This window comes from Cydia fagiglandana, chromosome 11 (genome assembly GCF_963556715.1).
Source record: "Cydia fagiglandana chromosome 11, ilCydFagi1.1, whole genome shotgun sequence".
Lineage (NCBI taxonomy): Eukaryota > Metazoa > Arthropoda > Insecta > Lepidoptera > Tortricidae > Cydia > Cydia fagiglandana.
The window spans coordinates 19,683,372-19,694,647 of NC_085942.1; the positions used below are offsets into that span (position 1 = coordinate 19,683,372).

The window sequence follows — 11,276 nt, forward strand, 5'->3', positions numbered from 1 at the left end:
CTTTGGTATTGCCTGCCTACGAGAAACTGAAAAGATACTAAAAAACTCTGTAGATAAAGTTTTAAGTAAAAATGTGTTCATTATATTCATATAATATTGTATATTATATAGCGGCTTATTTTCTATAGTCATCATTAATAAGCTCTTAATTAATATTTAAGTAAGACCCGTCGCCCACACTTAGGTAGTGTAATCTGCTTAAGGGTCCAAATAATTAATTACATTCACTAACGAAGCAACTCTCGCAAGAACAAGATTTGTATGTGTACCTACTTAAACTACACACTCCTGAGTTTATAATTAATTTAATTAACCATTTTAAAATAATGTTGTACATAAAATTGGGTCTCCGAGACTGTGAGGTTTCTGCCCTGATTTTAATGTGACCATCCTTGATATGGAACATAATATCGACGACCGGTCCCTATGGTCCTGGGTTCGAATCCCGGCAAGGGCATTTATTTGTGTGATGAGCACCTGAGTCTTGGGTATTTTCATTATATCGTCGTTGTTAACAGCCGTATGACAATAGGTACTTCGGTTTCTCGATTGGCCGGGCCGCTTCTGTGCTCTCCAAAGATTTTAATTATTTTGCTAACGTTCAACTTGAAAAAATTTACCCTAATCGCGGAACTAACTTGCAATGTTCCAAATTTGTTCGCTCCCATGGGAAAAATATTTGACTATTAGGGAACAAATATGTAGCAATTAATAAAAGAGGTGTAAGAGTGTCCGCTTAGTAAACTGAACAGTTTTTATTGAAGAGTTAAGTAAGAAAGGATTCTTCAAAATTCAACTTAAAACCTTGCTCACCACCGGGCGGAACACAACACTATGAGTAGGGTCTAGTGTTAATGTTATCCTGTACGGATAAAGATGGGTGAAAAGGGAAAAGCTATCTTTTCCATTATGACCCATTAACATCCATTAATTAAGGGTAAGACAGATGGCGCTGCGTACGTGTAACGGAAGTAGATTTGGGTTGTTCGACTTTTCCTTGTTATTTTCTTATTCGGTTTCACCAGTTATAGTATTTATATTTAGTAAGTTTGTATTACAAAATAGGTACTGTCAACCAATTTAATTCCCCGACCACTAAATATATAATCATTCCATAATGAATCAAGTTCTTTATATTCTACGAAAGTGCTTATTGAGTGATATCAGTATGTGTTGTCTATTATTTAGTTAAAGTGATAAGGTTCTATAATGGCTTATGGTAACATTCAATTTCTAACCGCAGCTGCGCTACCGGTACTGAACGCGTCGCTGTCATTGTCAATTTCCATAGTAAAATGAACAGTAGTGCAGCTGTCGTTGGAAATGGACTATCACCTTTAGGCATCAAATTGGCGCGCGAGGAAAGGTATGGTCTCTACTTGAAGGTCCTAATATTAAAATGCTTGGCACATTTTATCATGTTAAATAAATAAATATATTATGTTAACTACCTGTGCCAGTTTGATAAATTAGAATTTTATAAAATCATTCTTACATCAAAGAGAGAGAAGACGTTGTAACGAATACCTCCTTTTGTATAACAATAATCATATTAAAAATTGCCTACTCCAGAGCACACAGTCGCTGTGGCCGACATCGGTCAAGAGAGCATCATAATCATCATCGTGATAACAATTTAGAGCCACCCCACACTAGCGTCTTTTGAGCGTCGGCGTCTAGTTAGCGCTATGGAAAATGGCGTCGCTGCGCAGCCATAGAGTTGACTACACGCCGACGCTCGGGTGACGCTAGTGTGGGTGACCTTTAAGCCAGTCACCTGGAAATGTTATCCGCCGCGCCTTGATTGCAAAGTGGGCGAAAACTGTCCCGGCCAAAAGTTTTTAGTCGAAAATACCTAAATTAATTATTAAATGTACAGAAATAGACTTTAAAATACGAAACAGTTTAATTATAAAGTATTAAGAAGCTAAGTTCCCCTATTTCCAGAAACAAACTTAGTCTCCTGGGTTGTCATCTAGCAATCCAGTATAATTATGGGCTCCAGTAACTTATAAAATGTAGGTATAAAGAGGTCAAATTATATTAGTTAAGAGAAAACATTTTACGAGTAAAGAAGGCTACGATTAGTTTTCGCAGAACGCGTAACCTAGATCACCTGTCAAAAGTATTTGAACGGGAAAATGTTTTGGAAACTTAAATAAGTGCCTAAGTTTCATTTGGGAACTTTGAATTCCCTTCTGTTTTTGAAGTTTGAAAGGTGGGATTTGTTTGGAACAGGTGGGATTTGTTGTGGGCGTAGCATAAAGGACGACTCACTCTGGAACGGTGCGGGCCCGGGCCGGGCGCCCTAGACTTGTTTTTCTATAACAGGTGACGGTGATTACGTGACGTTTTCTGTAGAAAACGACAAGTGTCGGACGCGCGTGAGTCATCTTTGATCATACATACATATCATAGAGATAAGTATTAATCTAATAATTAGACATCCGAACGACACCTTAAGCCTTAAGGTGACGTTCGGATGTCAACCGCAGCTGCATAATTAGTTGTTGCGACGTTAGCGTTACTGCTGCGGCACTGATGTCACCGCTGTATCTATCAATTTCCTTGATAAAGTAAGTGACATTCACCGCCGCGTTACTGCCGCGATTATGACTTTCAATCCGTCACTCATAGTTTGCAAGCCCTATTTTATAGCAGTAACAAAACAAATCTAGTAACAAGATTTATGTTATTTATGTTATGCAAACATTACTTTCAGATGTAAAAAAGATCACCCATATCAAAGTCGCCTTACCTGTTGATATGGTTATGCATATCCAATAAACCGTGAGTGCCAAATACGTCTAAATCCCAACGAGCTGATAACGTATCACGAGATTAGGGGCTTATTCGCTATCGTACGTATAAAGCCCGGTATTCATTGCAGCTGTGAGGGGCCTACGAACTGGAAAGGTTTCCGTGTTTTCATCTCAGATATTTCAATCAGAGTGATAGAGATGGAGATGAACTACTTGACTTTTGAATGACTTAAGTTTTATTAGGTTAAGGTTTCCATTTTGTTTTGACACAATTCCAATTTATCTCGCGAGCAGTTTCTCACTGCCGCTAATGTCAAAATCGATGTTACTGCCCGGAATTATGATATTCACGACAGCAATATATTGCGGCAGCAAATAATGTCGCGCTGCAATACTGCAGCAGTAATGCTGGATGCAGTCGGAATCCGAGCGCCACCTTTAGTCATTAAGTATGGATAATAATGTTCTTTTTAGTTTTATCTGTTTTTCTCCCATATATAAAAACATGTTGCCTCTAAACTGCGTCATTAAATCACTACACCTTATAAAACAAAGTACCCCGCCGCGTCTGTCCGTTTGCGTGTATGTATGTTCGCGATAAACTCAAAAACTACTGAACGGATTTTCATACCGATTGAGTGATTCTTGAGGAAGGGTTTTTAGTTTTTGTGTTACCCGTGCGAAACTGAGGCGGGCCGCCAGTAATAATAATAATATCATAAATGAAGATATTCTAGCTCATTTTGGACCCATAGTCGGGAATTTCGGACCATATTTGGGTGATTTTACGGTACCTAATTGTAATCATATGAATTCTTTGTTCAGATTTTGTTTGGTCTAACTTAATTATTGTTTGTAAATAATAACAAATGTGTATGTAATGTGTTTTGTAAAACTTAATTTATGAAAATCTGTAAATATAGTTTTTAAAAGCTTAGAGTTAGGTATTAGCTTAGTGCTAGAAATTTGTAAAGATTGTATAAATAGCTTAGTGTTTAGGTTTTCCTAGCTATAAGAATTTATTGTTTAAGTTTAATGAGAAATAGGGCCGGATTTTCCGGCCGACTCAAATTTCTATGAAATAAAAACCTAAGCACACATCTTACCACCAAAATGAGGCAGCAAAGATGACGTTGGTTAAGACTCGTATGTAGATTAGATGGTACTTATATATTGTAAATAAGTCTTTACTTTAACAGGTAATAAAATGTTAAAACCTATTTACAGAATGGATACTGCGCACGAAAATACGTTTGTTTGATGTTTGATAGGGCGAACCTATTTCAGTAAACATAAAATAATGTCAATGCTAGACACTACCTATACAGAATCGTCAATTAGGTACAGTCGCCATCAGATATATCTGAGCGGCCAAGGTGTTCACAATATCTGAACAAGCACTCTAGCGCCTTGACAATAGAGGCGTGCTCAGATATTTGTGAGCATCTTGGCCGCTCCGATATATCTGATGGCGACTGTACCTACAAGGTATTTTAATTTAAAAGTATCTAATAATTTCACACAAAGAGATAGGTGACAATACATAGACGTATGATAATAAGACTGTGACAGATACTTTTGAACGCGAACTGTACAGTAGTGCGCATCTATGTACAGCAAGCAGCAGAAGTTGCTAAGCGGGCGAGGTGTTCAAAATGATGACTTTATTGTTAAGGGGCTCCCCCACGCCAATGACCTTCGATCTGAATCCCTTAGTTTTCTAATGATTTTTGTAGCTTATCATATTAACAGAGCAACGGCTTTAAGCAATATAGTATCCCATATTTACTTTAAAGTTCATTGTCTTCGAGATATTTGGCATCAAAGTTGAACAATTTTAGGCTAAAAAACTGGTTTTCTGGCCATAACTTTTATGTTAATTAGTTTAAAATTAAAACCTTGGACACGATTTTCGAGACTTCAAAGACGAACCCAAATATGTAGACTTCGTACATGTAAGATCCTTCCCTGCAAACTAGATGCGAAATAAGTGTTTTTATAGACAATGTTTAAAAAATTCATAAAAAAATAAGTATTCATTTACTTCAAAATCCGGTGGACAAAACCGGAGATAAAAGATTGAAGAACCGATAACCGTTTGTCTTATAATTCTATCTGTAGTGCAAAAAAAGAAGATACGATTCAAAACTTGTCAAAAATCGATGAAAACCTCGGGTAGCCCCTTAAGAGAATAAGAGCGTGTCAAGGCAATTTTGAACACCTCGCCCGCTTAGCAAATTCTGCTGCTGACTGTACCTCTATTTTGAAAAGTACTCCAGAGTGGCAGATAAATATACGCGCATTGTAGAGTCAGCAGCAGAAGTTTGCTAGACGGGAGAGGTGTTCAAAAAGATCTTGACGTGACGTTATTGTATAGGGAATAAGAGCGTGTCAAGGTAATTTTGAACAGGTCGCCCGCTTAGTAACTTCTGTTGCTGACTGTATCATCCGCTACTATTTAGGGAAACCACAAACTAATGTCTTTTGAGCGTTGGCGTCTAGTGAGCGCTATAGAAAATGGCGTCGTTGCGCAGTTGCGCCAACGTTGCCAGATTAACCAAAACGTTAAAAGGTTGATATAAAAAAAAAACACGAAAATTACCATAATGTTAATATATTTTCTTTTACTCTGCATATAACAACAATATATTTTTTGTATAAAATAGCTGGGTGATAATATAGCCGAGGGATCTGATGAGATATTATATTAATTAAAAAAAAAATTAAATTGAAGTATATGTTCAGAGTATTGAGATTTGAGATAAACGATAAAAACCCGCGGAATGGCCATATCTCCCGTCGCAAGTATCGCGCGCCCTGCAATATCTTTTGTTTTCGTCAAATATCCTAGCTTTACTTTCGTTCATGCAAATCTCGCGCCAGATGAGTCTAACAATACAATCCTGGTGAGATTTTAAAGGTAATTGACATCATCTGTCCAAATGACATTCAAGATAAGATAAGGCTGACATAAGCTTTACGGTACGCCTGCGATGTGTGAATTTGTATTTTTATTTAGGGTTCCGTGGCGAACATTGAATGCTTAACATTAATTTGGCATGATTAGGTACCTATAATATTAAGCAGGCCGACCAAATCAGAAAAGGAAAATGTGGGTAAAATACAGAAAGTCTATAAAATATGATGAGTGCCTTAAAATTTAAACCATTCCTTGATCCAGGAATATTTGTAAAAAAATATTTACCCTGGATAGTTGTATACCAGCTAAATTTGTTGTTGCCAACAACGTGCTATATACCAAAATGTATAAGGTCTAGGTTTTTTGTATAATATAGGAGCAATTAATCTGAGGATTTGCCTGATAGTAAGCAATTATCCTAGCCCTTTTGAACCCGGGGCTTCTAGGGAGGTGACCCTACCGACTAGGTTAAGAGGCCGCTATAATATCATAACCAATCAGCAGATATTGTATTGTTGACAGTAATTAACATAATTTAATAACGGCTATATGGAACCCTATATATAACAAAACGTTCTTGTTGTTACTACGAATATCATCTGTAATCAGTTAATCCCAGGCTTTTGGAAATCGCATATTTTATCTAAAGTGGTGCTAATACACTAGGTTTACATATTTTACTGTTCTATTTTTGATATTTCTTGGAAGTTGTATCTTCAAACTTCAAGTTATACACAAACGCTTCAACCCACAAGTCACCCGAAACGGAGATAAAGATAACAACCTTTTTTGACATATTACATCATATGAGCTCAAAAGCCAGCATATTATATTCAGTCGTTGCATGTAATGTAAATATGCATCATCGTCATCATCATCATATCAGCCAGAGGACGTCCACTGCTGGATTTAGGCCTCCCCCAAAGAGTGCCACAATGACCGGTCTTGCGCCACCCGCATCCAGCGGACTCCCGCGACCTTTACCAGGTCGTCAGTCCAGCTTGTGGGGGGTCTACCCACGCTACACCTTCCGGTAGGTACGTGGTCGCCATTCCAGAACCTTTCCGCCCCAACGGCCATCGGTTCTATTACGAGTACGGGCAATGTGCCCCGCCCACTGCCACTTAAGTTTTGCGATTCGGAGGGCTACATCGGTTAGGTACTTTGGTTCTGCTGCGGATGGCCTCATTTCTGATGCGATCACGCAGAGAGACTCCAAAGTCCAAGCATAGCCCTCTCCATTGCCCTTTGGGTGACTTTGAGCCTTCTTATGAGGCACACAGTAAGCGGCCACGTTTCATATGTCATCATTGGCAACACACACTGCTCGAAGACTTTCGTCTTGAGACACTGCGGAATATTGGACAAAAAGATGTGCCGATATGTGATGGCATGTGCGTGGCATATTATGTCATCACTGGCAACACACACTGATCGAAGACTTTCGTCTTGAGACACTGCGGAATATTGGACAAAAAGATGTGCCGATATGTGATGGCATGTGCGTGGCATATGTCATCACTGGCAACACACACTGATCGAAGACTTTCGTCTTGAGACACTGCGGAATATTGGACAAAAAGATGTGCCGTAGTAAATATCCATGTTAGCTTTAAACATACGTATGCTTGTTTTTGTGCAATACAAACTGCACTTGTAAATTCTAGATTATCGCTAGTAGGTACATATATTCGTGACAAACTGTTATTAGGAGCAAGTGAGCAGCTAATAGTTTCATCTAATTAAATAATAAAATAGTTTGCACCGTAGTTTAACAACGCGTTCGCGGAATTCTCAGGTGTACTGTATTGTTTCTGTTTTAATGACGCATTTTTAATTACTGTCTGTGTGTCTGGGTATCTACTTGTCTGTAAATATGTACCGTAAAATGGACTCAAAAGGGGATTGAGGGGGATGAGGCATGTGAAGGTTTAGGTTGCTCTTAGAGTAATTTTATTCTACATTTATATTTCCTTTTCTACTGGCAACTCTGAGTAGCCAAAACTGTAACTAAAAAAAACCGGGCAAGTGCGAGTTGGACTCACGCACGAAGGGTTCCGTACCATAATGCAAAAAAAAACAAAAAAAAAAGCAAAAAAAAAACGGTCAGCCATCCAACTGTACTGACCACTCCCGACGTTGCTTAACTTTGGTCAAAAATCACGTTTGTTGTATGGGAGCCCCATTTAAATCTTTATTTTGTTCTGTTTTTAGTATTTGTTGTTAGTTAGCGTAGTTATAGCGGCAACAGAAATACATCATCTGTGAAAATTTCAACTGTCTAGCTATCACGGTTCGTGAGATACAGCCTGGTGACAGACGGACGGACGGACGGACGGACGGACGGACGGACGGACGGACAGCGAAGTCTTAGTAATAGGGTCCCGTTTTACCCTTTGGGTACGGAACCCTAAAAAAGTGGTAATGCCCAATTTTAATCACCTGCACATTTTTTACAAAAACATACTTAGAAAATAATTTTCTACGACTAACATTGGTGTAGAAAATACGACTAATATAGAGGTAACAAAGAAAACGGGACAATATGTTTGAAGATAGCAAGTTTGTCTTGAAACTACATAACGGTCAGCGGTCAGAAGCAATATGTTGGCTCGTAGGTTTGCCCGTTGCTCAAAACAAGTTAAAATCACCCTTTTTAAGGCGTTCTGCCAAGTATTCTACACGGGTAGCCTATGGGTCAACTACACGCTAAAAGCCTATAATGCCCTTCGTATCCAGTATAATGATGCCTTCAGAGTCCTGTTGAGGTTGCCACGGTTCTGTAGCGCGTCAGGAATGTTTGCCGAGGCGCGTACCGACGACTTTTATGCGATCAGGCGAAAGCGTGTCGCATCCCTGCTAAACCGCATCCGACGCAGCGACAACAGGATACTGAAGGTAATCGCTGACAGACCAGATAGTTCCATCCTGTGCACTTGGGTCAAAATTATTAATTAAAAAGATATATTTAATATTTTTTAGGACATTTGTTTATTTCTATTTGTACTTTTGACATGAAATCATTATTTATATGAATAACAATATTGTGACATCCTTCAATTCAATTCTAGACAATTTTATTTTACTTATTATTTATTATACATATATCCATGATTCCAATTAATTTTAATTTTATTATAAATCTTGATCTCATTGTCAAAATATTGTGTTAATGATTAATTTTAATGTACTTACTAACATCTAGCTGTAATGTATTATTTATGGTGCTAACAATATTGTATGGAATTTTTATATTCTGAAATAAAGATATTTTATTTTATTTTATTTATTTATAACCACTGAACCATACCACACCACAACCACTACCACCACACAACCATAACCACTATAGAACCATCATAAGCACTGAATAATTTAGCGAGCCTTACACTACTGCAACGCTGACCAAAGCATCTTGCTTGCTGTTGCTACAGTAGAAAGTGCTTATAGCCCTAGTTTATTGTAAGATAAGTATTTGCCATTTTCAAAATTACCCCGCTCACGAAGTTATTCCAATGCGTCATAAAGGCATAATTAGAAACTAAGTACGTACTCTTAATTTTAATTAAGTATCATTATTCGACTATATTTTATGTACTTACCTACTTAATTTTTATAAGTTTTTATACTTAATACGTAATAAATGCATCTGCGTTGTTTTTTACCGATTGTGCTTTTTTTGTATTAATTAATAAAACCATTTTAAGTTTTTTGTAACTCCCTCAGCTAGAATTGTGTTTGTACATATACATATTATACTTTATAATCCAACTACATAAAAATAGTAAAATTCCATATTAAATAAATCAAATAGTCGAAAACTTAAACTTTCTCAGCTAGATTTTCATTTTTTTTTTAATTTAGTATATTTAAAATTTATATAGCTGAAGTATTTGTAATACAATTGTTTTCCAACGCGCGAACGATCAATACTTACAGAGACAATAGCAAACATTAAATATAGTGACCACTCGTCACTCGCTGACAGCTAAAGTACTGCCCCGGTTCCATATCAGATTACGAGCGCTGTGATAGCGTTTTGTTCTACGACTAGGCATACTTCCGTAAAACATATTAAATAAACCTATCATTATGTGGTCAACAATTGTGGGTTAGAACCTTCGTTTTGCTATATAATGCAATAAAAAAACATTCTTGAAAAAAAAAATCAAAAAGATGACTAGAAATTCGGTCAATATAGGGGCTAAACTGTGCCTTTAAAAAGTATTTAAAGATGTCTTTAGAAATTATTTATATTATATTGTAAAATTTTAAGTACCTACACTTAAAAAATCTTAAAAATGCAGTAATATTTTCAAGTAAACCTGCATAATAATTATTATTTTAATGAGCTGTATTTTCTCAATTCAATAATACTAAGAGAATGATAATGTAAATGTGTTAAACTGTATTCAATTATACTATGATATCTAACATAAAACTTACCTTAATTAATTCACGATGATAATAAATACCAAAACAAAAACAAAGTTCTAAAACTCGCAAAGTTTATAAACAACAAAAGAGCACACTTTAAAATCCTTTCCTGCTTACAGTTAACAAACTTTTGGAAAATCGTAACTTATCTAAAAAACCCACTTTTTATAAACTATTAAATATAAATTCGCATACTAAAAAGTCATAAAATACTTTCTTCAAACACCTACAAACTTTTTTACTGTTATTTCTTGTCAAATAAATATATTTCAGAATTTACGTGCGCTCGAAAAACTTTAGCAATGGAGCCGTGCGTTTCGCTCGCTTGCTGAATACAGACTGAAACGAAGGTTGCTCGGGCCCTTTCAAAACAGCCTTTGGAATTAATTAAACTACAGTTGGTACGGGTTTGCATGAATAGGTGTTAAATGGTGAAGAAAAGCATGAAAATGTAGTTATTTTTGTACAGATGGATGATTAAATACTTTTTTATACGCAAAAGCAACACGGCTCGCTCCGTAGCGTAGACAACGTATTTGCACGTGGAGGCAGATTCGAACATGCAAATTGATGTCAATGTTGATCCGCTGTGATCCTCACTCTGGGTTGTATCTAGTTATGAGGTATCCATTGCAATTCAGCGGGGAAAGGGCTGCTTTGAGCTTAATACGATTCAGATAGGTTATTTAAGATTTAGTTTATGATATTTTTTTGCTGGTGTTCTTTTAATTTTTTGTTTAGATTTACAGAAATTTTTTATCTTGTCATCTTTTGCTGAAGTAACTTGCATCTTTTTGGTGCAAGCGATAAGCGCTGTAGGTACCTAAATGATAACCTATCCTATCAATGAGACCGTTTTTATAGTTAGAATGCCGCCCCTGTTATTTTTTTTTAGTTTACATTTATTAATTTGTATGCCTACGAAACGTTCTTGTTTTGTTTTGAAACCATGTAAGTGGCGTATGGCAAAAACGTATTTTCACCCGACGACGTAGGTACTAAATACATATTGTATCACTTTTCTCGGGTCGGAATCATTTATTACCACTTATCCTAATGCGAATTGGGGTCTTCACATAATTAGGTACTTTTCTTCACGATAGTAATACTTATGCTTTCTCACGATATTTTCTTCTATAGTTATCAACTATTGGGCA

General features: G+C 36.7%; 1 protein-coding gene across 1 annotated transcript in view; it reads right to left on the reverse strand.

Annotated features, from left to right (window-relative positions):
* Positions 1-10,444, reverse strand: part of LOC134669137 (prolactin-releasing peptide receptor-like) — a 90,466-nt gene extending 80,022 nt beyond the window's left edge. Inside the window, exon 1 of the mRNA XM_063526682.1 lies at positions 10,129-10,444. The gene's annotated coding sequence lies outside the window, so the exon portion shown is untranslated. The remainder of the gene's footprint in view (positions 1-10,128) is intronic.
* Positions 10,445-11,276: the final 832 nt, after the last annotated feature.